The sequence below is a fragment of the Chrysemys picta genome, chromosome 6 (genome assembly GCF_011386835.1).
Source record: "Chrysemys picta bellii isolate R12L10 chromosome 6, ASM1138683v2, whole genome shotgun sequence".
Classification (NCBI taxonomy): Eukaryota; Metazoa; Chordata; order Testudines; family Emydidae; genus Chrysemys; species Chrysemys picta.
Genome location: NC_088796.1, coordinates 15,647,001 through 15,672,155, shown reverse-complemented (window position 1 = coordinate 15,672,155; position 25,155 = coordinate 15,647,001).

Here is a 25,155-nt window from a genome sequence, read left to right as displayed (position 1 = left end):
GACTAAATTATTCTCTCACTCCTAACAAAGGCCCTTGGTAGTGTGGGGCTGTAGATAACCAGAGAATTTCAGCTCAGCAACTATCCATCTGGGACTTTCCACCAATACTTAGATAAACACATTTTTCCAGAAGTATCTATCCGGCCACTCAACAACGAGAAACACTGGCTCCATTCAAAACTGAAAATGAGTTAAATGCAAATTGTGTTTATACTCTTACAAGTGCAATGAAATGTCTATCTCTGGTTCAAGTGTCCCCTGTAAAGCTTCTATCTTCCTCAACTTCATGGGCTCCAATAACTTCCTATGACTCTAACTGGAGTTGTGGGGGTGTATCAATAGATTGTCAGGGGAGGTCTGTTCAAATATCTAACTTGAACATTAAATAGTTTCAGAAAACTTAACTTTACAGGGCCAAAAGTATCAAAGGTGTCCACTAATTTTTGATTTCTCAATTTTGGGTGCTCAACTTGTCACAATTAGGTGGACAATTTGGGGAGTGTCTTTGTGGATGGTCAGCTCCAGGACTGGGCAAGGGTGCAAAGGCAGCTTAAATATACCTTTTTTACTCTCCATACCTGAGCTGTGCTGAGTATTCCTTGGCCACAGCTCAGGATCAGAGTCTATGAGCAGAGAAATGCTGCAGGCAGGTTGGAGCACATTTTTCAGGAGCAAAAGAGATTTGTCACTGCTCACAAACACAGCCCCCAAACCACTACAGAGTTTTGACTACAATAATGAACAGATGCTAGTTGTGTTATCTTGTCCTCTGACCTCTTGCTTTCACCCCCATACACTTCAGGTGTATTTTCAGTTGTGATTGGTCGGATTAAAAGTTGCCTGGTCCTGAGATCAAATAAGACTCCCATGTGCACATGCAAAAGGACTAGCTACACTCAGGCCATATACCTTTAAGGCAGAGGTAGAGTTTTCTAGGAAACTGAAATGTAAGAGCTCTTTGCCGTTAAATGATGCCAGAAAATGATAAGAGAACCAGTTGGGAGGGGCAGGGTGTGTGTGAGAGAGATTGTGGTTTTGATTCACAGAAGAGAGAATGTGGGGAAGGGAGGAACAAAAACAATTAGCAAAAAGTAAGAAAAACTGTAAATAGACCCATGCATCAAGCCTCTCCAGGCAGCATTTCCCCTCAAAGTGTGACTTAAAAAATGTTTAAAAGGGAAAATGGCCAACCACTTCACCAAGGAAAGTGAGATATGCACAGCCAAAGTCTGCCAACCAATTTCCTTTTGCAACATGCCTTACTTGGACTCATGGTAGATATCATGTGCAATAACCAGATTGCTTAGTGCTCAAATCTTTAGGCTACTGCTACTCCTTGGAAAGCTGTTGAGATGGGGTTGCATAACTGTGAACTAGAGATGGGACCAACATGGAATGCCAAATCTGACATCTTATATGTATGTCCATGCATGTGCACACACACCAGTGTAAAGTACTGATTTGAATTCAAACTTCAGCCTTCAGGCCCATCACTATTAACATGCCTTTTAAAAAAAACTCTCTTTCTATATTACCTGACATGCAAGGATCTCAAAGTGTTCTACAGACAAGAAAGTATGTACTACAAGGGTTAATTCAAACAGCCCCAGAGCGATGTTATGGACAGGTTGAAACACAAAGACATGCAAAAATTCTATGCTGAGGCTATTATTACAGAAAGAGACCCTTTTTCTCAGCCTCCGTAGAAGCTGCCAAATTGCACCCTAAGGAACTATCCAGGGTAGTAAACCACTTCATTAGTCCTGAGTGCCTACAGCCAGTGATTGTTCCACTAGGGACAACTACTTAGGGTCAGAGAGAATGACTAAGACTGTAGTCCAGGGATTAGGGTGTTCATCTGGGAGGCCCTGTGTCCAGTCTCCCTGAACCATTTCATTATTTATCCCAGAGTGGAACAGCTTCAACAGGAGAGAGTTAAAGCCCCACCTGCTGGATTCCTGTGATTGCATCAGAATCTCAGCTTTCCATTTGGAAAAAGTAAGTTTCTAGCCCTCATAGTTGCAAAGAAAACTTTGAAAATGTGAAGTGATTGTACCCTAAATGTTCAGACACCAGTGTGATGGGGCCCTGGACTTCCAAGGGCTAAGCAGATCAAAGCAAGCATATCTATCCCACTGAGGAGATTTAAACTTCAAGACTCCTTCTAAGAAATGGAAAGGGAGGTGGATATTTTTTGCTGTTTTTAAAATTAAGTAGTCAGCGTGTACTGTTTTTAAAATTATTATGAAGAACAAGTTTAAGCTTTGTTGTATCATGTGTTCTTTGCCTGAACTGCTCAAGACCTGAATGCTTGTGTAGGAGGAACTCTTTGAGTTGGCTTCTGAAATACCTTCCTGCTGTTTCACATCTGATACTCCTTGATGAAACATAGGAGCCTTGTCTTATAACAGGCTTATTTAAAGTGATACAAGCTACGAAAGTGAGATCTTGGAAGAGTGTTGCCATTTTCATAATGTAATAAAAATACTGTAATGATTAATAATAAATAGTGTGTAATAAGCATGTCATAAAAACAAATTTTATATTTCCAAGAGCACTGTTTTTATAATTTATACTCGAGCAAAGGACAAAATCCCTGAAAATAGTCATTTTTTTAGGACGGGGTTTGTGAGACTTGACATTTTAGTGAAAGGGGTTCACAGGTTGTTCAAGTTTGGAACCACTGCCCTGAGCAAATCTGTGCTTCAGTTTCCCCATGCTGTAAAATGGGGATGATACTTACCTCCCTCCATAAAGCACTCTGAGATCTACAAATGAAAAGTGCTACGTAAGAGCTAGGTATTCTTGTTACATATGTAACCAAACGACAACAAATAAACCTCTGCATAGGTAAAGAAATTCACAACCATTTCTAAAGCTCTGTCCTTCGCATAATCATTGTGTACCTAAGCTGGAGGTACTTCAGCTATCATCTCTCCTGCTATGTCCCTCCAAGACTCCTGAGCTCAACTGAATTATCTTTGCTCTTTTTCTCTTGAGGTTCTACCTGAACATGTTGGATGGAAACAGGGCCTTCTCCTGTAAGGGACTGTAGCGAGGCGGTGGGCTACCCCCACAGCCCCGCTGAGGGCCGAACCTCCCCTAACTCCAACATGGGCGGAGCCACCGGGTCCGGGGCCCGCCCCTCTGAGGTCACGGCCCCAACCCGGAAGTATGAAAGCCTGCCTGCAGAGCTCAATGGAGCCTAGGCCGGCGGAGAGAGCAGACGTCCGTGGCCGAGCTCCTGCTTGGGGAAACAGCCGCAGACTGCGACCGGGCCGGCCGAGCCTGCCCTGTGCCAGGTACCCAGAGGACGAGCCGAGCCTGCCTTTCGCCACCTACCCAGAGGAGCCAATGCTGGTGGAGAGCACCGACGACAGCAAGACGGCCCAGGTACCATACGAGGGGGAGTGTGGAAGTAGCCCGGGGGCAGCCGACCCCAGTCTGGCTGCTGCACTGCCAGAGCCAATGTCAGTGTGTTGCGGCTAGGATCCCCACTGACAGCAGCGAGTTTCCGTCGCTGCTAGGGCCCTGGGCTGGGACGCAGTGGAGTGGGAGGGCCTGCGTCCCCCCTGCCACCCACTCCTTGGGTGGCAGACTCCCCCCTTTTTCCCTGGCCTAGAGAGGCTGGGGGCTGCCACAAATTGACCCAGACCCTGCTTAAAGGCCTGGGCCACCGATTGACTATCTGTTTGCTGCCCCACCCTGACCTAGGGCCTGGGCTGCTACAAACTCTGACCCAGCCCCTGCTTAAGGGCCTGGGTATTTGCCTGACTGTGTGAGTACTGCCCCACCCTGATTGGGGGCTCGGGGCTCTTTCCTGACTGTAGCGAGGCGGTGAGCTACCCCACAGCCCCGCTGAGGGCCGAACCACGGCCCAAAACTACTACAGAGACCCAGTCTGTTGAACTTCTTCCTTGAGAATGTTTGCTAGAGTTGCTCTGTGGATCTCTTCATGGCTCAGGTTTTAAGCCTTTCTGTCTGAGTCAATTCATTCTTGACCTTTTTTTAGGGCCTCCTTTTTCACTTGCTCTTTGTTCTGGGTTTTTTCCCCCTTAGGCCCATTTTTGTTTGGCAGAGAGGCTGGCTCTGAGTCATTGGACCTAGCTTGAAATTTTCATTACTGATGTATTCTCTCTTGTGGAGAAACCCCCAGATGCTGAAGGTTGCTAAGTAAATTGGTATGACAACAGACTCCAAATACATGGTGGATGTTCCAGCATGTTGCATATGCTATACATTGTAATAATAACAGGTAATTAATAATTGAATTTCATCCTTGATTAGATAGTCTAGGTTTTGTGGGAGTTTGCTTTAGTTTTACTATGTGGTTTATTTTGTAATCCTTCTGTAGGCAAATGCAGATGTGAGCCATTATTTCTTAATCTGGATAAACGTGTTCCTCAATTTGTTTGTTCATCTTTCCCAACTTGCGCAAAATTTTCCCTGAGTGTCTTCCACTGCTTTGTCCTGTCTAGTCTCAAATGATTCAAGCAATAGGACCTAAACCACCTCCTTTTGAAAACCTTTTCACAGTGTAAAAGATATCATGAATATATTCAGCATTATTCAGACAGTGTGTGAATACTGTCTCCTGCATAGGGCCCTACCAAATTTGCAGTCCATTTTGGTTCGTTTCACAATCATAGGATTTTAAAAATCATAAATTTAATGATTTCAGCTATTTGAATCTGAAATTTCATGGTGTTGTAATTGTAGGGGTCCTGACCCAAAAAGGAGTTGTGTGGGGGTTGCAAGGTTATTGTGCAGGAGGTTGCAGTACTGCTACCTTTACTTCTGTGCTGCTGCTAACGGTGGTGCTGCCTTCAGAGCTGGGCAGCTGGAGAGTGGTGGCTGCTGGCCGGGAGCCCAGCTCTGAAGGCAGAACTGCCACCAGCAGCAGCACAGAAGGAAGGATGGCATGGTATGGGAGTGTCACCCTTACTTCTGAGCTGCTGCCTACAGAGCTGTGCCCTCAGTCAGCAGCCGCCACTCTCTGGCCACCCAACTCTGAAGGCAGCGGTACAGAAGTAAGGATGGCATGGTATGGTATTGCCACATTTACTTCTGAGATGCTACTGGCGGGGCACTGCCTGCAGAGCTGGGCGCTTGACCAACAGCCACTGCTCTCTGGCCACCCAGCTTTGAAGGCAGTGCAGAAGTAAGGGTGGCAATACCACATTTCCCCTAAAATAACCTTGTGAGACCCCTGGTTCAGGACCCCCAATTTGAGAACGCTGGTTTCCCTCCATGAATTCTGTCTAGTATTGGGTAAAAGCATACAAAAGACCAGATTTCACAGGTGGAGACCAGATTTCATGGCCATGAATTTGGTAGGGCCCTATTCATGCATCACAATGAGTTCACTTATAGGTAGGGCCTATCAAATTTGTGGCCATGAAAAACCAATTACGGACTATGAAATCTGGTCTTTTGAGTACTTTTACCACTATACTATACTATAGGGTAAAAGTATACAAAAGTACACAGCATTTCTCAAACTGGGGGTCCTGACCCAAAAGGGAGTCACAAGCCTATTGTAATGGGGTCATGGTATTACACCTCTACCTCGATAGAACGCTGTCCTCGGGAGCCAAAAAATCTTATTGCGTTATAGGTGAAACCACGTTATATCGAACTTGGTTTGATCCACTGGAGTGCGCAGCCCCACCTCCCCCCGGAACGCTGCTTTACCATGTTATATCCGAATTTGTGTTATATCGGGTCACGTTCTATCGGGGTAGAGGTGTACCACCCTTTACTTCTGTGCTGCCTTCTGAGCTGATCAGCTGGAGAGCAGCAGCTGTTGGCTGGGTGCCCAGCTCTGAAGGCAGCACTGCCACCACCAGCAGCAGAGAAGTAAGGATGGCTGTTCTGAGCCATTGGGCTGCTGAAGGGGAAAAAAGTCCACCAGAATGGATTCAGCTGCAAAGACAGTCTAAACGAGACATTTCAATCTTTCAGTTTTAATAATCTAAGTTGTTACTACTACTGACATATCCCGGTTTAGGGGAATGGTGTCTCTTTAAGATGAAATCAACGGATGTAGCATTTAATTCTTGAGGCACAGTCAGGCATTGCCAGTAATAGGAATGAGACTGATCTACTGTTGCTTCCATTTCCCTTCCTTCCACTAGTTTTCTGAGCCCATGTGAGGAAGGACAGCTGCTCCCCGTGAAAGGCATCTCTGAGTCTGAGTTAGCATACTTAGCCAGAGCATCATTGGATGTAAACAGAAACACAGTGGCTGTAAACAGAAAAGGTGAGTGGAAAGACCAAGAGTGCAGCTGAACATCTGTTATTTATATTGTCTGTCTGTCTTATTTGTGGTTGGTATCTGTAATCAGCAGGGGTCAGCTGAGCTATTGTGTTCTCAGTCCAAAAATATAGGTTTGGACAAGCTAAATGCAAACCAACTAATGTGTGTCAGACAACTCTTTCTGAATACTTGATCCTACACTCAGGGTAATTAGCATGCACTGTATGTGGTTAATCTATGTGGCATCCATGTGGCTGCAATTGGGTAATTGTGCATGGAAAAATGTGCAATCGCATGAGTAGAACAAGTGACTGAATATGCAATTGTATATTTTGCATGCATTGTTAAGCTGTGTTGTATGCAGGAGATCTCAAAGACAGGGCTCCAAGCAGCTGCCAGCATTTTAAGCACTATGTTGTCGAAGCTAAGGGCTTGTCTTCACCACGGGGGAAAATCGACCTCAGTTACACTACTCCAGCTACATTAACAACGTAGCTGGAGTTGATGTAGCTTAGGTCGACTTACCCCAGTGTCTTCACTGCTCTGCATCAACAGGAGATGCTCTCCGGTCGACTTCCCTTACTCTTCTCAGAGAGCCGGAGTACTGGGGTCAACCGGAGAGCACTCTGCCATAGATTTAGCGGGACTTCACTAAATCGCTCCCTGATGCCCTAAGTTAAATCTAACCCTGTTAGACCCTATGTGAATGTTTCCATGGTTGCTACCACTGGTAGAAATAAACTGATCATAGCAACGATGGAAAATTGGTGGCACAAAAGCCTAGGGTAGACAAGGCCAAAGTGGGGAAGCATAGGTGCCCACCCTCTAATGTAGATCATATAGGATATGCTGATTTTCAACAATAGAGCTTTAAATTGTGCCTGTGTATGGACAAAACCAGGTGATTGCGTGCTAAATAGGAACCTTTACTTGCACAGCTCCCTGCTGCTTCCACACAGTGGATGCAAAGTAAGCAAAATAAAAAAATGAAAAAATTACAAAATAAGCAGCTGTGTTCATGTGTTTGATTATATGATTTTTGTTTCAAAAGCCCATGAAACAACTTAACTGTGCTTCCAGATATGAATTTACTCATGCGATTACACATTCTGCTCATCTAGCTGCATCTTTTTATTATAATACATGTGTCTCTGGCTACGCCTGTTGGAGAGACAAGTTGGGTGAGATAATGTATTTTATTAGACCAACTTCTGTTGGTGAGCTTTTGAGCTTACACAGAACTCTTCCTTTTCAGATCGTCCATTGTTTTCTGTAGGCTGCCAAGATCTATGAAATACTACATACAACACATGGCTACCCCTCTGAAACCTGCATACAATGAGACATTTCAAAAATTGCTCTAAGAGGCATGACTTTCCATAGTGATTTTTGATGGGCCAGATTTTTATGACTAGGATTTTGGGTGGGAAAAAAAAAAACTATTTAATTTGTGAATACAAGTATATTTTTTGCATGTAAATTGAGATACATCCAATGCAGGCACAAATGAAAGATTTTGCCTACCCAGAAACATACAGCTGGTGCAGAAAATTATGACCCCAATTTTAAGAGCTTGGTTGAGACCCCTTTAGTTCTAATGGGCCAAATTCAATCCTCATGTAATCAGGCACAACTACATTGACTTCAGTACTTTCACCAGGGCTGAATTTGAGCCAATGTCATAAGACATCAGCAGGTAGAAGGAGTTTAGTTAGCTAGTCTGGTTGGAGTAAAAACTGAGTTAAGGTTCCTATTAGTGCTTATGACCTTGTCTGGATCATATTTATTCCTTGGGGGGAGAGAGAGAGACACACACACACACACAACCTTGGACAAATCCAGCAATTGTGGGTTTTTTTGTAATCTTTTCTGGGAGAAATGCCTGATCCCAATGTTGAGTTTTTAATAAATCTTGTTCTAGATTCGTAGAGGAGAAAGGGGCAAGGTGTTTACTAAATAAGTTCACCAGCATACACCGCATACCAACATTGCTTAGCAGTGTAGCAGTTACACTATGTCCAATTCTTCCTCTTGTGCTCTGAGCCAACACACACTATTAAAGGCTGAATTGTGAGACATATGTAGGGTTACCATACATCCGTTTTTTCCCGGACATGTCCGGCTTTTCGGCAATCAAACCCCCGTCCGGGGGAATTGCCAAAAAGCCGAACATGTCCGGGAAAAATACCGGCTGGGCACTTCCTCTCCCGCGGCTGCTCTGCTCCTCCCCGGACGCAGACTTTGGCTCTGTTTAAGAGCCAAGCTCCCTGAGCCAGCGCTACTGGCTTTGGGCAGCCCCCGTGCCTCCGGACCCTGTGCCGTGGGACCAGAGCAGCTGGAGCCGGGGAGGAGAAGTGCCCAGCCGGCAGCTGGGGTCCGGAGTCAAGGGGGCTGCCCGAAGCCGGTAGCGCTGGCTCAGGCAGCTTGGCTCTTAAACAGAGCCGAAGTCTGAGTCCGGGGAGGAGCAGAGCAGCTGGAGCCAGGGAGGAGAAGTGCCCGGCTGGGGGCGCAGGGTCCGGAGGCATAGGGGCTGCCCGAAGCCCGAGTTCTACCGGCTTCATGGTTTGCTGGGCAGCCTCCAGACCCTGCGCCCCCGGCTGGGCGCTTCCCCTCCCGGGCTCCAGCTGCGCTGGGGAAGTGCCGGCCGGGGGCGCAGGGTCTGGAGGCTGCCCGGCAAACCATAAAGCCGGTAGCGCTCGGGCAGCCCTTTTCGCGTGGCTGGGAGGGAGGAGGGGGAGTTAGGGCGGGGACTTTGGGAAGGGGCGGGGAAAGGGCTGAGTTGGGGCAGGGCCAGGGGTGGGAAAGGGGCGGGGCTAGGGCCCGTGGAGTGTCCTCTTTTTTTATTTTTTTAAATATGGTAACCCTAGACATATGCCATTGTACTTCCCTCACTTCACTGTACCAAGTCATCTTTATTCATTCATATAGGGCCCAATTCTGTAGAAACGCTGCAATTAAAACACCTTTTTACGTCAGTGGGAATCATGTCGGAAGGAGTTTTAACAAGACAGAACCTACTGAGGGGTATACCACAGAGTAATAGCAGTAAGTGGGCGGGGGGGGAGGGGGAAAGAGCTCCTTCATTGCTTAAAGTAAAGTTTGATTGGGGGGAAAAAACCCTCTAGAATTGAGGCTATGGGAAAACTACAAAGTGAAGCAATCAAAAGTCAAACTTCAAAAGTTTTCTCTTGCAGCATTAACTGGTACACGATAATAACAGAACTAGTTGAAAAATGCTAATGATATTTTTGCAGAAAATTTTTTTTTTTTTTAGTTTCCCTTGAAAATTGTTTGGTTTTTTTCAACAAAACGTGTGTGTGTGTGGGGGGGGGGGGAAATCAGTTCTCAAACTTTTTTAACCAAACCTCCAAACTTTTTACCAAAAAATTTGGGGTTCTGTTACAAAAGTGGAAAATTTTTGTCCAAAGTGAAAACTTTCCTCAATTTTTTTTCCCATTAAAAAGCCATTTTCCACCAAAATAGTTTTTATTAAAAAATTCAACCATCTCTGATTAATAACACAAAGAGTAAGATCCAATGTGCATGAAGTTTTCCTTGTAAAAAATATTATCCAGGTAAACCCAGGTTATCCAAAGGTCCAGGGGACAGCCTGAAGCTTTGGCTAATCAGTGGCTTGGATAATTAGGTGATCCAGTCCTGTAGAACTCCTAGGGTTATTTTTCTCACATTGAGGTCCATTGATGCTGCTGTGGCAGTGTTAAAGGACCTTAATGTGCACTGCATGCCTACATTCTGAAGAGTTAAAGTTAAACTCTGTTATACTCCTGTAAAGGGAAAGAACCCATAGAGCTAACGCTGGTTTACGTTCCTGGGGACGTGGTCAGTTAAGATCGCTTCTGTTAAATGGCATCTGCCTGTGCATAAGTTAACAATGTGGAAATAAGCCTAGCTTCCAGAATTCCCTGGCTGGAATTTTTCAGCCTTAAACAATAATTCAGTGCTACCTTGGTTGGGGGGGTTGTTTGTTTGTTTTGTTTTTCCTGCATTTAATTCCTTTGAATTTTTGAGGAGGCGAAAAAGGAAAATCCAAAGCAGCTGAAGAGCTCACCTCAAAATTTCAGAGTTTAACTACAAAGCCCCTATTTGTCTTTATATGCATCTGGTATTTGGTCCTCTATGACAGCCATCTTTGTAATTTTTTTTTTTTTACCATTTAGTTGATCTGGAGTGTTGATATTTTTAAAACCAAAGGAATCCTCTAGGGGATCATCTAGGTGATTTTTATAGCAAGTCTTGACATTTTTTCTTTTTTCTTAAACACCCAACTCCTGCAGTTGTGATAATCACAGCTTTCATTTAATAACTAAACAAAGCTTCCAGTCTGTGTGATTGTGGAGAAAAGCTGGAAAATGTGACCCCACTGTAGCCTACAAATTAAAAAACGAGAAGGCAAAGAAACTACCCATTTTAATCTCATGATTTTTAAGCCAGTCTCGTGATTTTTGGTAAGGGCCAGGATCCTGATTTGTGAATGCTTGAGGCTGGCAGCACTGTGACAGGTCAGATGACTCACAATGGACGTAGTGTCTCAGTGGAGCATCTGAATGTAAAAGCACATGCAGCCCCCTTTCATAGAGATCATCACTGAGAAAAGCAATCACCTGATGCCTAAGGCATCAGCAAAGCCTGTCACATGCCACATCAGGCTCATTCAGTGAATGTCACACACTGAGTTTTCACCTTGCTCTCTGTTAGGCAGCTGTCCAGAAGGAGATTTTGCCAAAAGGAATGGCAGCACTCCACCCTGACCTGGGTACAACTAGAGTCTCTCTCCTCTTGAGACCCCTAAGTTCCTCTGCAAGATTAATAAAATATTAAGGGGAAAGAAAGGGGCACATTTCAGTGCCATTGCACCACATCCCTCCCCCAGCAGTTCCACCTGGGCAGAGTAACATGTGGAGGCTGTGCAGGCTGGTTGTAGACCCCCTTCAAAGGTGAGCATCTGGTGCAGCGTCAAACCTCTTACTGGCAAAGTTTAAATCCTGTCTGGGAGCCTCACACCCTATGTTACACATGTAGAAGGAGTGAACTAAGACCACTGGTGAATGGATTCTGCTGCGTGTCCTGGTCTTTGGGTGTGTGAGGGTTTACGCCCCTGGTTACTGGGCAGCACGGCCTAGTGGCCAGAGTCCATGTAATCGCCCCTGGTTACAGGGCAGCACGGCCTAGTGGCCAGAGTCCATGTAATCACCCCTGGTTACAGGGCAGCACGGCCTAGTGGCCAGAGTCCATGTAATCGCCCCTGGTTACAGGGCAGCACGGCCTAGTGGACAGAGTCCATGTAATCGTCCCTGGTTACAGGGCAGCACAGCCTAGTGGACAGAGTCCATTGATCAGAGGGGTAGCCATGTTAGTCTGAATCTGTAAAAAGCAACAGAGGGTCCTGTGGCACCTTTAAGACTTGCATCTGAAGAAGTGAGGTTCTTACCCACAAAAGCTTATGCTCCCAATACTTCTGTTAGTCTTAAAGGTGCCACAGGACCCTCTGTTGCTTTTTACAGAGTCCATAGAATTGCCCCTGGTTACAAGGCTGTAGGAGCTTACTACTGGCTCAGCGGGGGGTTCCTACCAAAACACGCTGAGGCTTACTGGGGGCAAGGTACTAGTCCGTCACCACCTCGGGTCGCTTCCTACCGGCTTGGGAGTTGGGGCCTCCCACGAATCCCAGGGCTCTCCGCGGGTCTCCGGGTCCGTCACCTCCCCCGGTTCCTCCCGCAGTAGGGGTTCGTGCCGGCCTTAGAAGCCTCCATTCCTGGCAGCTTCAAGAGTGTCGGCTGGTCCTCTGCAGGAGCTTCCCAGGTAGGTCCTTCCCCTGCGGCCACCAGCCCAGACTGAGCTGAATTCCCTCCTTTTATACTGCATCTCGTGTTTATTTTGTATACGCTCTATTACAAGAGCAGCCAAAGAGTTCTACTCTGACCCCCACCTGCCTTCCTACCATGTTTAATGTGTTGGGGGTGGCCCTGTGACAGTATAGAGCAATGCAAACTGGGACCTGCAGTCTCTACCGCTATACTACCATATTAAACATGAGAACAATTACAATCTGCTCTATTGGATCTTAGTTAAGTATGGCTCTCGGGCGCCTGTCAATGTAGCAGTACAACTGACAGCTGGGTAAATCGTATTCCAGAGTCTATTGTTTCCTGATATGCAACTTCATTTTTAAAAAATCCACATGCGCATTTTAAAACAATATCTTCTCACCTGGCATGAAGCAGAGAAACCTGCAGGGAGAGGTCTTTCCAGCCATCAAACTGATTTTTCTAACATAGGTGCAGTACTGTTGGCTGGCAGCAGGTCACTCATTTTTATTTGCCCAGACAGAAGCACTTGTCTCTAATAACAGCTCTCTGTAATCCTGTGTGTAACAAATGAGCATGTGATCTGGAACCTGGCATGCTGTTATCTCAAGTGCTGTATCAGCTCTAAGCCTAAATTACTCTGTAAGATATGAAAGATCAGGTTCCAGCTAAGAGACCGCTCCTCTTGGTTTACCTAAAGGGAAACTCTTTTATGTCTCCCCTGGCAGGACGGCTGTGTATAGATCACAGGAGTCCTGGTTTAGCTTATCAGCTGTGATAATGTGCAAGATTTACCCGCCGACCGTCCAGCCTCTTGAAGCGGAAATCTGCTAATTGGTTAAATCCATTCTAATGTCTGGCCCCAAGCTGGCAGATACAACACAATCAAGTTTTCATTCTCTGAGTGCAAAGACAAGGAAAAATCAAGAGATTGTGGGTTTTTTCTTTATTTATAGTAGGGTTGTCAATTAATTGCAGTTAACTCACGTGATTAACTCAATAAAATTAATCGTGATTAATCGCATTGTTTAACAATGCAACACCAATTGAAGTTTATTAAATATTTTGGATGTTTTTCTACATTTTCATATATATTGTATTCTGTGTTGTAATTGAAATCAAAGTGTATATTTTTATTACAAATATTTGCACTGTAAAAATGATAAACAGAAGAAATAGTATTTTTCAGTTCACCTCATACAAGTACTGTAGTGCAATCTCTTTGTTAAAGTGCAACTTAAAAATGTAGATCTTGTTTTCTTGCATAACTTTTGTTTTTGAGTGAAATGTAAAACTTTAGAGCCTACAAGTCCACTCAGTCCTACTTCTTGTTCAGTCAATCACTAAGACCAACAAGTTTGTTTACATTTACTGCAATTTAAGCCCATTGCTTCTTGTCCTATCCTCAGCGGTTAAGAACAATTTTCCTCCCTCCTCCTTGTAACAACCTTTTATGTACTTCAAAATTGTTATCATGTCCCCTCTCAGTCTTCTCTTCTCCAGACTAAACAAACCCAACCTTTTCAATCTTCCCTCATAGGTCATGTTTTCTGGACCTTTAATCATTTTTGTTGCTCTTCTCTGGACTTTCTCCAGTTTGTCCACATCTTTCCTGAAATGTGGTGACCAGAACTGGACACAGTACTCCAGTTGAGGCCTAATCAGCGCAGAGTAGAGCGGAAGAATTACTTCTCGTGTCTTGCTTACAACACTCCTGGTAATACATCCCAGAATGATATTCACTTTTTTTTTTTTTTTGCAACAACATTACACTGACTCATATTTAGCTTGTGATCCACTGACACCGAGATCCCTTTCCACAGTACTCCTTCCTAGGCAGTCATTTCCCATTTTGTACGAGTGCGGCTGAGTGTTCCTTATTGAATTTCATCCTATTTACTTCAGACCATTTCTCCAGTTTGTCCAGATTTTGAATGTTAATCATATCCTCCAAAGCACTTGCAACCCCTCCCAGCTTGGTATCATCTGCAAACTTTATAAGTGTACTCTCTATGCCATTATCTAAATCCATTGATGAAGATATTGAACAGAACCAGACCTAGAACTGGTCCTTGCAGGACCCCTATCGTTATGCCCTTCTAGCATGATTGTGAACCACTGATAACCACTCTCTGGGAACAGTTTTTTCCAACCAATTATGCACCCACCTTATAGTAGCTCCATCTAGGTTGCATTTCTCTAGTTTGTTTATGAGAAGGTTATGCAAGACAGTATCAAAAGCCTTACTAAAGTCAAGATATACCACATCTACCACTTCCCCCCCTCATCCACAAGGCTTGTTACCCTGTCAAAGAAAGCTGTCAGGTTGGTTCTTGACAAATCCATGCTGACTGTTATTTATCACCTTATCTTCTAGGTGTTTGCAAATTGATTGCTTAATTATTTACTCCATTATCTTTCTGGTTATAGAAGTTAAGCTGACTGGTCTGTAATTCCTTGGGTTGTTCTTATTTCCCTTTTTATAAATGGTATTCTATTATTGTTTTACAGTGCAATTAAATGTGATTAATTTTTTTTAATCATGATTAATTTTTAATCGCTTGACAGCCCTAATTTATAACCATCTGATAGCTGCAAATGTACAAACGGGACCCAGAAGGGCAAAGCTTTTAACAATCTTCTTTTCTTTATTTTCATGTATCTGTGTGGGACATACCCAAATCCTGCAACAGGAGAATTGGCTCTGTAACTCCCATTGACTTCTTCTTACAGTAATAGAACAAGACCTACTGTATGTTTCATCATGGAAGCAATGCTTTAGAGGAGAAGGATTAAGCTAAGATCCTTGGAGCTGCATAGGAACTGCAATCCTGTCTCAGAGCAGTGGCCCATCTAGTCTTTTATGTTGTCTGAGACCATGGCTGGCATCAGACACTTCAGTGGAAGGTGCCAAAATATAACTCCATAATTCACAAGGGCAGAATAACATGTACATAGGGATGTTTTGTTCTAACCCCAGACACATCCACTGGCCTCTTCAACTAGCCACTTGTGGAGAGACTCTAGTGTACTCTTTGCTGTGGTGGTGATGATGTGCCAGGAGTATGGGGACAGGTGTGTCAGGAGAGGTCCAGTTTTTTATTTTTGTTTTGTTTTTGAGAGCAGCAGAAGTTCTGCTAGAACCAAGCCCACTTTAGTGCTAATGCACACTTCTCTAGTTAATCTTGAGAGGACTGTGCTGTTCTCAAACCCTCAGATAATAACTATTTCACAAAGCTGCCACTTCAGCTGAAATTTCTCTGGCTTGGTCTCGTCCTCAAAGACATTTTACAGAAAAGTTCTCCAGTGAATCTGTGCAGTCGTTTCTGAAATATGAGTGTGAGATGTCTATCTTCCTCTCTAGGCACTTTTAATTTCATTCCTCAAAACTGTTTCAGGGTTTTTCTATGCACTCAATGAAGAAACGCTGCTGCATTTTAAACATTAGAAAGAGCAGCAGTATTTATTATTGGTATTAAATATTGCCCAGAAGCCCCAATCATAGCCAGAGATTTAATGTGCTAGGTGCTATACAAACACAGAGGAAGACACAGTCCCTGCCCTGAGGAGTGTACAGACTGAGAAGTCCATATTTGATCTATACAGCGTGGGGATTTCACTAACCTATATTACTATGCAATAGGAAAACCCACTATTTACTGTGAGTTGGACAAATTCACCCCTAGTGTAACTCCATTGACTTACATTGGGCATGAATTTGGCTATAGTATTATCAGCTAGTATAGTTCATATGGTGGAAGTGTAACACGCTGCCTTAGTAGGTGCACTTATTTAGGTCTGACTATTTTTAGGTGCTGAAGGTCCGGCTCAATGCCCACTGAGAACTGGTGATGGTTGTAGAGGAATAAATATCAATAGTGAGGGTTGTTAACCATTGAAATAAACTACCAAGGGAGATGGTGGATTCTTCGTCTCTTGAACTCTTCAAAACCAGACTGGATGCCCGTCTGGAAGATATGTTAAACAGATTATTGGGCTCAATACAGGAGTAACTGAATGAAATTGAAATTGGATGAAATTCTATGATGTGTTTATACAGGAGGTCAGGTTAGATGATCTAATAGTCCTGTTTGGCTTTATAATCTATTAATCTAAAAATAAAGATAGGTGAACCTCCCAGATCCATGTCCAGATTGTCCACAGTTTGGGTGTGTTTCAGTCTATTTGGAAACTGATCCATTATATGGATAAGAGTCACCCATGAAGATCAGATCAAGAGTCTTGGTGTAGATTTTTGGTTGTGGTTAGAGTGCAACATATAAGAGAGATGCATGTTTATGTGAGCATCTCTCTGACAGTGTCTGCAATTAAATAAATACACCTCTACCCCGCTATAACGCGACCCGATATAACATGGGTTCGTGTATAGCGCGGTAGCAGCGGGGCTCCGGTGGCGCTTTAAAGGGTCCAGGGCTCCAGCTGCTGCGGGGAGCCCTGGGCCCTTTAAATCACTGCTGGAGCCCTGCTGCCACTACCCCGGGGCTGCGGCAGCGGGGCTCCGCCTGGACTCCCTGCAGCGGCTGGATCCTGGAGCTCTTTAAATCACCCCCGGAGCCCTGCCGCCCCTACCCCAATATAACGGGGTTTCAGCTATAACACTATAGGGATTTTTGGCTCCCCACGACTGCATTATAGCGGGGTAGAGGTGTATAGATGCACTTATTTCAATGAATAGACACTCACAAAGGCTATTTATTTTTGTCTGATTACATTTATGGTACAGATACAAATGCTGAAAGAGTGAAGGCAGTGGAGAGGAGAAAGGCATCTAAACTTTTTTTCCTGAGTAGCCTATTTCAAAATTAGTCCTTTGGAGTTTTTGGAATAAGAAAATAAAATGACTAAGTGGTGACTGGTAGACTTTTCTACAGTCAGATAAGTCATCATTCTTCTGATTAATGTAAGTTGTTTTAGACAGTTTCCTATATGCACAACATAAAGTGTTCTTCCTTATGTTTATTGTGTATATAGTTTAAACCTATGGCTGCTAATCCCCAGTGTGTGTTACAAAAAAACTATGGGTTTAATATTGATAGGTAAGATTTGTGAATAAACTTGTTTCTAACGTTTTGCTGTGATCTCTTGTGTTGGCTGTTTAGTAATCTCTAAGGAACCGTAATTGGTAAAGGAGGGAAGAAGTCTAACATGACTACCCTCTAAATACACTACTATGACATCTTGGAGGGATCAGACAGAAAACCCTTAGTCAACACACATGGAAATAATTTGTTCAGATGCAATGTATTTAATTTTTATTTCCCCACTCAGAAGAAACACTAAATTGCTTTTTTCTGACTGAGTTTTGGGTCAACAGATGGTAGTCGTGATTAGAGCTGGTTGGGAATTTTTTATTGTCATTTTTCAACAACAAAAAAGTTGATTTGTGAAAACTGCGGGGATAGGGTCAATTTCAACAAATCTCTCAACTTGAAATTTATTTTTGAAAAATGTCAAAATTGTCTTGTTTTTGAAGCAAAAAGAATGACTTTGTTTTTAAAATCTAGGCTAATTAGAGTAAAAAAATGAAAATGGTTGAAATCAAAACAAAACTTTATCTAAGAATGTTGATTGATCCACACTGGAAAAAAATCAGATTTTAGATTCACATAAATTGAGACTTCTACTGTTTTTTGTCCTGATTCAGAATGGAAAAACTATTTTGAAATCTTGAAAATTTTTACCGATTGGGAAAATAATTTCCCACCCAGTGCTCTGTGATACCCTTTGAACTTCTGCCCAGGTTCCAAGCTCCCTGTTTTAAAGTTAACCAGAATTTTATTTTTCTCCCCATTATTTTTTATTTTCTTTACTTCTGCATCTCCAAGTTCCAGATGGGACCAGAATGACAAGTGCTTAAACTAAAGATGGATCCAGACCAAAAAGCCCAGATCTTAACACCCCCAAAGTCTAGTGCAGCTCAGATCCAAATCTTGAATTCTAGCTTGTAAGCCCTTTGGGACATGGATTGTGTGTTAGTACAGCACCCAGTTGTTGAGCAGTGAGGTCTTGAGTTGACTGAGGTGTCTAGGAGCAACCACCACCATAATAATAATCATCATCATCATAAATATGGATACAAATATCAGGGCTAGATTTTACTGAACACCTCTGAAGTTCAGTTCCAAAGCCAAACTTTGTAGTTTGGGCTCATTCCAACTGGAATCAGAAAGGACTAGTAATATAGGAAGTCAGCCTGTTCTCCCGCCAAGTTCTTCAGGTTCATTGAGTTTTGATAAGCATTCAAACTTTTGGGTGCTTATCCAAATGGAATCCTAACTCTGAACTTTTTAAGGTTCACCTAATACTAATTCTGCTGTCACTATTCTTTGTCATTACTTAAATACCATGGCAATAAATACCTTAGAAATAGGATAGCATTCGATTATTTTAGTCAAATCCATGCCAAATATCCCATCATGTCAAAATGTTCCTTTATAAGAGGAAGATATTACTGCAAGGTTCTGGGGAAATGAAACTTTCTTGGAGTAATACCACATCAGGGGAACGTTGTCCCATCTCTATCCTGGATGTGGTAAAGGAACCTAGATTGACATTACAGGGAGAAGATGTCTAATGGTTCTGGGCTATTATGCCATATGAAGCAGATGGGTATTAAAAGTCGGACTCTTCTAAACATATGTAACTGATACTAGACTAGACTAATGGTCCAAGTAGAACCTCTACCAGCAAACTGAGCACTCTTTAACCCATGCGAGCTACCTGCTGCTCCAGCACATCATTGGCCAGGTTCAATAGCTGGATATATCAGATTTCACTCTACATAAAGTTATCACATATGCAGCCACAGAATGGAAAAGACAACAGAAAAACATTTTAATGCAATCCCTCTACGCTGGATTTTTTGAGTGCTATGGCCATGATTTTTCGAGTGCTCAGGACGCACAGCTGGGGCCTGATTTTGAAAGAGCTCAGATCCCAGTTAGGCACTAGATAAGCAGCAGTGTGAACAGGCTCCCCCTTGAGCTCCTGGACCCCCTGTCTGGCAAGCCCTCTTTGTGAATTAAGCAGCACTCAGTCCACCATGGTACCTCCACCAATTGTCTTTATTCTTTATGTTCCAGGTGAAATTCATCACAACACAGCAGCAGGGCCACCCAGAGGATTCAGAGGGCCTGGGGCAAAGCAATTTTGGGGGCCCCTTCCATAAAAAAAAGTTGCAATATTATAGAATACTATATTCTCGTGGGGGCCCCTGCGGGGCCTGGGGCAAATTGCCCCACTTGCCCCCCTCTCTGGGCAGCCCTGCATAGCAGCAGTTGTGCGAGTCCCCTTGCTGCTCCCTGGCTCAACCTTTTAAACTGCTTTCTTGCTTCTCAGTGCCAGCCAGTTGGTGCGCTAAAAACCTCATTAGCTCATCAGGCCCTCTACAGGTGCAAGTGATCCCTTCTATCCTTCCAAACCCAAACTACCTACGTTCCTCCTTCTCTAACTATACCCAGTAACCTTGGTGTTCTAAGTCACCAGCGTGCTGGCCTCCAAAGGGCTCTGTTTATAGCTGCTAACAGCATCCTGTCACAGGCAGATTTCCCAAAGTGCTCAGCTCTCAGCAATTTCCATTGTGACACTTGCAACCCGATATCCAAGAGGCCTTGGCACCCACATTTGGCATTTTCTTTTGAAAATCTAGACAATTATTTTGGTGCCTCAATGGCTCTATATGCAGCTGAATCTTGGCTTCAGCTTTGATTTTTATTAATCACTTTTTACTGGCTGGGCCTCTCATGATTCAAAGAAGCTTCTCCTCCAACCCCTGTTTTAATTCTTTGTTTAACTGAGCTGCTGTTTTATTTTTCCTGTATTGACCATGGCGTCCCGCTCAATAGACCTTATCTATTGTTTGACTGTACTTGACCTTGTTTCTCTTATGTGGGAGACCGTCGCTGGGACATGCAACCCAGGTCAGCATAACTGTATTTGGGAACTGATAATGGTGTAAGTATCATAGTTTATTTTGAAATCCTTTAGCCTGGTCCCTTGTTACACTCTGTGTGGTGTGTTGTTTTTGTTTGTTTGTTTGTTTTATGCATGTCATCCATAACCAGATTCCACCCTTGACCTTAATCTGTCTGTTGTTTCTGGCCTGGCCGTGTCCATGAAGTACTGTTTGAGATTGCGCCACATCATAATTTCTCTTGTGCTGGGCTCTACTCAACTGCCTCTCTCCACCCTAGAGTGACAATATTTCTGAACAAAAACCAGGACACAAGTCTGTTTCCTCCCATCCACTTGCTACTTTACTGTATGTAGCTTCCTGTGTCCCATTACTGACTTCTGCCCTTGATTTTTTGGGTTACTTTTTTTTTTACCCTGTTCCTTATACACTCTGCTACTTTGTCCTTCTTTTTTTTCCCCTTTCCTCCATCTCCAAATCTTGCTCCTCTCCATTGTCTACACTGGAGATTTGCCCTGAATCCAGACACCAGGGGCAGGTGATAAGCTGCACAGATGCAGATAATGGTTTTTGTTGATGTATGCGTCCATTGTTGCAATGAAACATAGCTGCCATGCGTGGTCAACCCCTTGGAGAATGAGCTGGGCCTTCAGGTAGCTTGCGCCATTCCTGTGGAGGCCTTTAAAGATCAGGACTGAAGCCTTCATCTTCACCCCAGTATTGCCTCTGGAACAGAGTCATGTCCCCTGGGTAGTCTATGTTGTTCAATAATTGAACTGTTACATTGTGTGCTAATTGGAGGTGTGTTTCTTTCTTTCTTTTTTTTTTTTTAAAGATCAGCAGCTCCAAATGCAGGGACAGTGCAGTCCACTTCAGTAATGAAGGCTGCTGGTTGCAAATGCATGAATGACAGTGACCAAGTCTAAATGCAACATGTTGGGGGCAGTCTCCCATTCACCCATAGATGGAGGAGAGCGTTGGCTGCATCTGTAACTATTTATTCAGTTAAGGAGGGGGAATTTACAATAACTGGTTAAAAGAGGAACCTTTTTTTTTAAAAAAAAAAAAAGCACCTTTATAATCTATCATGTCTGAGTGATTGGCTGACCAAGAAGTAGGACAGAGTGGACTTGTAGGCTCTAAAGTTTTACACTGTTTTATTTTTGAATGCAGTTTCTTTTACATAATTCTACATTTGTAAGTTCAACTTTCATGATAAAGAGATTGCACTACAGTACTTGTATGAGGTGAATTGAAAAATACATTTTTTTTTTGTTTTTTACTGTGCAAATATTCGTAATCAAATAAATATAAAGTGAGCACTGTACACTTTGTATTCTGTGTTCTAATTGAAATTAATATATTTGAAAATGTAATAAACATTCAAAAATATTTAAAATAAATGGTATTCTATTGTTTAGCAGCGCAATTAATTGCGATTCCTTTTGACTCGCGTGATTCATTTTTTAACTCGCTTGACAGCCCTAGTTTCTGCTTCTTCAAAAACAGTGTAAGAAGAGATGTACACAGAGTGCAACACCTACAACCACAGTATTTAAAAATAAAAATGTTCACAAAATCCATCAGTTTGTTTAATCCATTAACTGAGCAGTACACTCTGATTCTGAGGTGGTTGTGTAGCCTCTAAATCCCTGTTGGTAATTTACTTTTGGCCATTCATGCATATTTTCAAAGTGTCTTATTTATGTGGAAAAATATGAAAATGGGGGGTGTGATCCCACAAGTTGCTGAGAGTCTACTGGGAGGGGCTGAGTGAATGTTAACTCCCACTGTCCCCTGTATATCAGGGATTTTAAATATACGGAGCAGATTCACCAGTCCACTATGTGTAGAGTTTGGATGTTAGTAGAGAATCAAGCGCACAAAAATATGAATATATGAAATATTGAGGGGATTTAGTATGCTGACATACAGTATAAATATGCTGCACAAGTACAGATTAGAGGAATAGGAATATTAAGATGGCGATATTTTCATGACATCTGTGTCATACAGATTAAATCCAAAATTACAAATCACTGTAGAATTATCTTTCCAACTGTGTGTTCTGACTTTCAGTTCTTGCTAGTCTATAAGGGTTTTACATCTATTCCTGAGATCGTGAGCTCCCTGGGGCAGGGACTGTTCTCAAGTGTTTGGAAAGCACATAGTGGGCATTACTATAAATAAGTAACTATTAATAATCTGTCAGTTCTCTGGGGTCATTGGGTTAATATGACACTTAATTTCCTATACAAGTACAATAATCTTTCCCTTCACATATGGCAGAAACTTCCTCTCTCAAAATTCTTCTAAGAGGTTGTTTGACACAAATACCTTGAATAGATTTGAGCAGTATACTGTAAGTCAAACTCAAGACTTAATTTTTCTTAGCTTTGCAATAAACTTTCCACTAACATAGCATGGCCTTCAATCCCTTAATAATATAACCCAGCTGGAGTTCATACACAACTCCTCAAACATTTACAATGAGCAAACTATATATGTACTGTATATTTACTATTCAAGTTCCAAATGACAGATAAGTAGCATGACCGTGTGTGTGTCTACACTGCAGATGAGTGTGTTTTCCCAGCATAGGTAAACAGACACACACTAGGTCTGCTTGAGCTAGTGTGCTAAAAATAGAAGTGTGGCCCTGGCAGCTTGGGCTAGATGCCTGAGTCCATACTCAGGGGGTTGGGCATGATTGTACTCTGGTGGCTAGCCTGAGCCCCTGCTGTTGCAGTCACGCTATTTTTAGCATGCTACCTTAGCAGAGCTAGCATGTTTGTCTACTCATGCTGGGAAGCAGCATCCCAGCTGCAGTGGAGACATATCCCATATCACTCATGCCCTGGGTCAAAGTGACAGGATTGCCAAGAAAAGCTTTCAGCTCTTCCGAATCCTAGTGCAAGGGCAGAGACTCTATCTAGACCTTGATCCTCAGTTCCCAGTGACTGCAATGGGATTGCTCAGCCCCAGGAGAAATCAGGCCCATAATTTCTCCATGTGGCATGTGAAATTAAAGCCTGCATTCAGTGCTGATGTTCTGTCAGATGCTTTGTGAATGTGGAACAGTCAGCGTGTGCCAAATTCCGGGGTAAATAAACTAACCCATGCATCCTGCTAAACTCTGCCTCAAGTAAACCTCCTGGGAATGGGATCAGTGAGTCACTTCAAATGCAAATCCTCATCCATCTCGAGCAGAGATAGGGATTCATGTGCACACATCATCATTGTGCTGCCCTTGAAAGCGAGGCAAGACTTAAATGAGTTATAAAGTGCCTAAACTGGACTTTGACCTTACGCAGAATTCCATCCACTTGTGTGTGTTTTTGCTTCCTTGGCTAGATTCTTTCCCTGAGTAACTGCTGCTGTCTAAATGCTATAGGTCACTCTGTCAGTCTGCTGCCTTTTGGCTGGGCTCCACCTGGCAGTGCTTCAGCTAAGCCTTTCAAGCAGAATAGTTCCTCTGCTTTCTTTCTCCCAGCTCTTGGGCTGGGAGCAGCCAAAGTGGACCACAAGGTCATAGCGTTAATGTGGTAATGAGAATGGGGTGAGTTTGCACCGTAGCCCACTGTATGTCATGAGTTTGGATTTATCTCATTCCAGCTTTCTGCTCCAAGCACAAACTCATCCTGAGAAAAAGGCATTTCCAGCTTCAATCCATCACGCAGTTGACATTTCAAAAAAGAAATAAGTTCATTGGTTAATTTTGGCAGAGAAAGCAGTTGGATTAGTGAGAGTGTCACAGGTTTTCTATCACAAGAATCCTTGAGAATACCAACATTTTCTATTTGGATTAGGAGAAACCTCCTGGAAAGTCAATTGTTTCTGGTATCCAAGGATAAGTTGTTGCCGCTTTTATTCCTGTGAACAATTAGTGACAGTAAGGATAAAAGAAAATGAACCTACCCATCCCCCACTAAATCCTTGACATGTACTCAACTTAGGTAGGATTTAATATAATGGGTTCAAACCTGCACCACTGAATAAATGGAAATCTTTTCATTGACAAAGTAGCCCCGTCAGACCCACACCACTTATCCTTGGAGCCTACTGAGGAGTAGGTACTGTATGCAGTCAGGACCCTTAAGCATACGTAGAGTCTGATGTTTAAATTACTAGTAAGGTTTTCTAAATATTTCTGAAGGACTTGGTTGCCACATTCAATGTCACGTGCAATGTTATGATAATAGGGATTTTCCTTATTTTAAGACACTAAACATCAACAGGCTTCAAATTCTTGGTGCAATGTAGCAGGTATAGAATGGCAGCTGCACGTTTCACACCAGAGGTGGCTGCATTCCAGTGGTGGGTAAATTGTGTCTCTAGGTCTGAATTTTATTCTGTCACACTCATAAAACGTTGTGTTATTTTCAATATTATCTGTAGCACTTGGAGGTATAGATGGAGAGGTGGGGTTATTTAGTAGGTAAGGCAAGGGATTCAGAGTCATGATACCTGGAGTCTATTTTGTAATTTTGGGTAAATGACTTCACCTCTCTGTACCTTTGTTTCCCCTCCCCCCACCTTTCTGTCTTGTCTATTAAGGCTATGTCTACACTAGAAATGCTACAGCGGCACAATTGCAGCGCTGCAGCCATGCCACTGTAGCTCTACAGTGTAGACACTTAGGGGTTCTTCCGTCACTGTAGTAAGTCCACCTCCCAAGAGGTGGTAGCTAGGTCTTCCATCGACCTAGCACTGTCTGCACTGGGGCTTTCACACCCCTGAGCAACATAGCTGGGTCAACCCAACTTTCTAATGCAGACCAGCTCTTAGACTGTCAGCTCTGTGAGGCAGTCACTGTCTCTTACTAAGAGTTTATACAGCACCTAGCTGTGAGCTTCAAAGGAAGGTTTGAAAGCTAGAAGCCTCTGGTAAGTGGCTGAGCCTTAATCAGTGGGCGGGGCATTCATACAGGCCAGGGCTTTATAAAGCAGTGCACAAGCGACCAGGGAGCTTTTGCGACCAGGGGCTGCTAACAGGGAGTTTCGAAGGGAGTTTGGAAGGGGAGCAGGAAGGGGGTGAGGGTCCCTTGCCGGTTCTATCTGTTTTCCCTTTATTCCCCTTAAAACCTATAAACCAACTACATTCAAAACTTCTTGCTTAACAACCCTTTCAGCGGACAG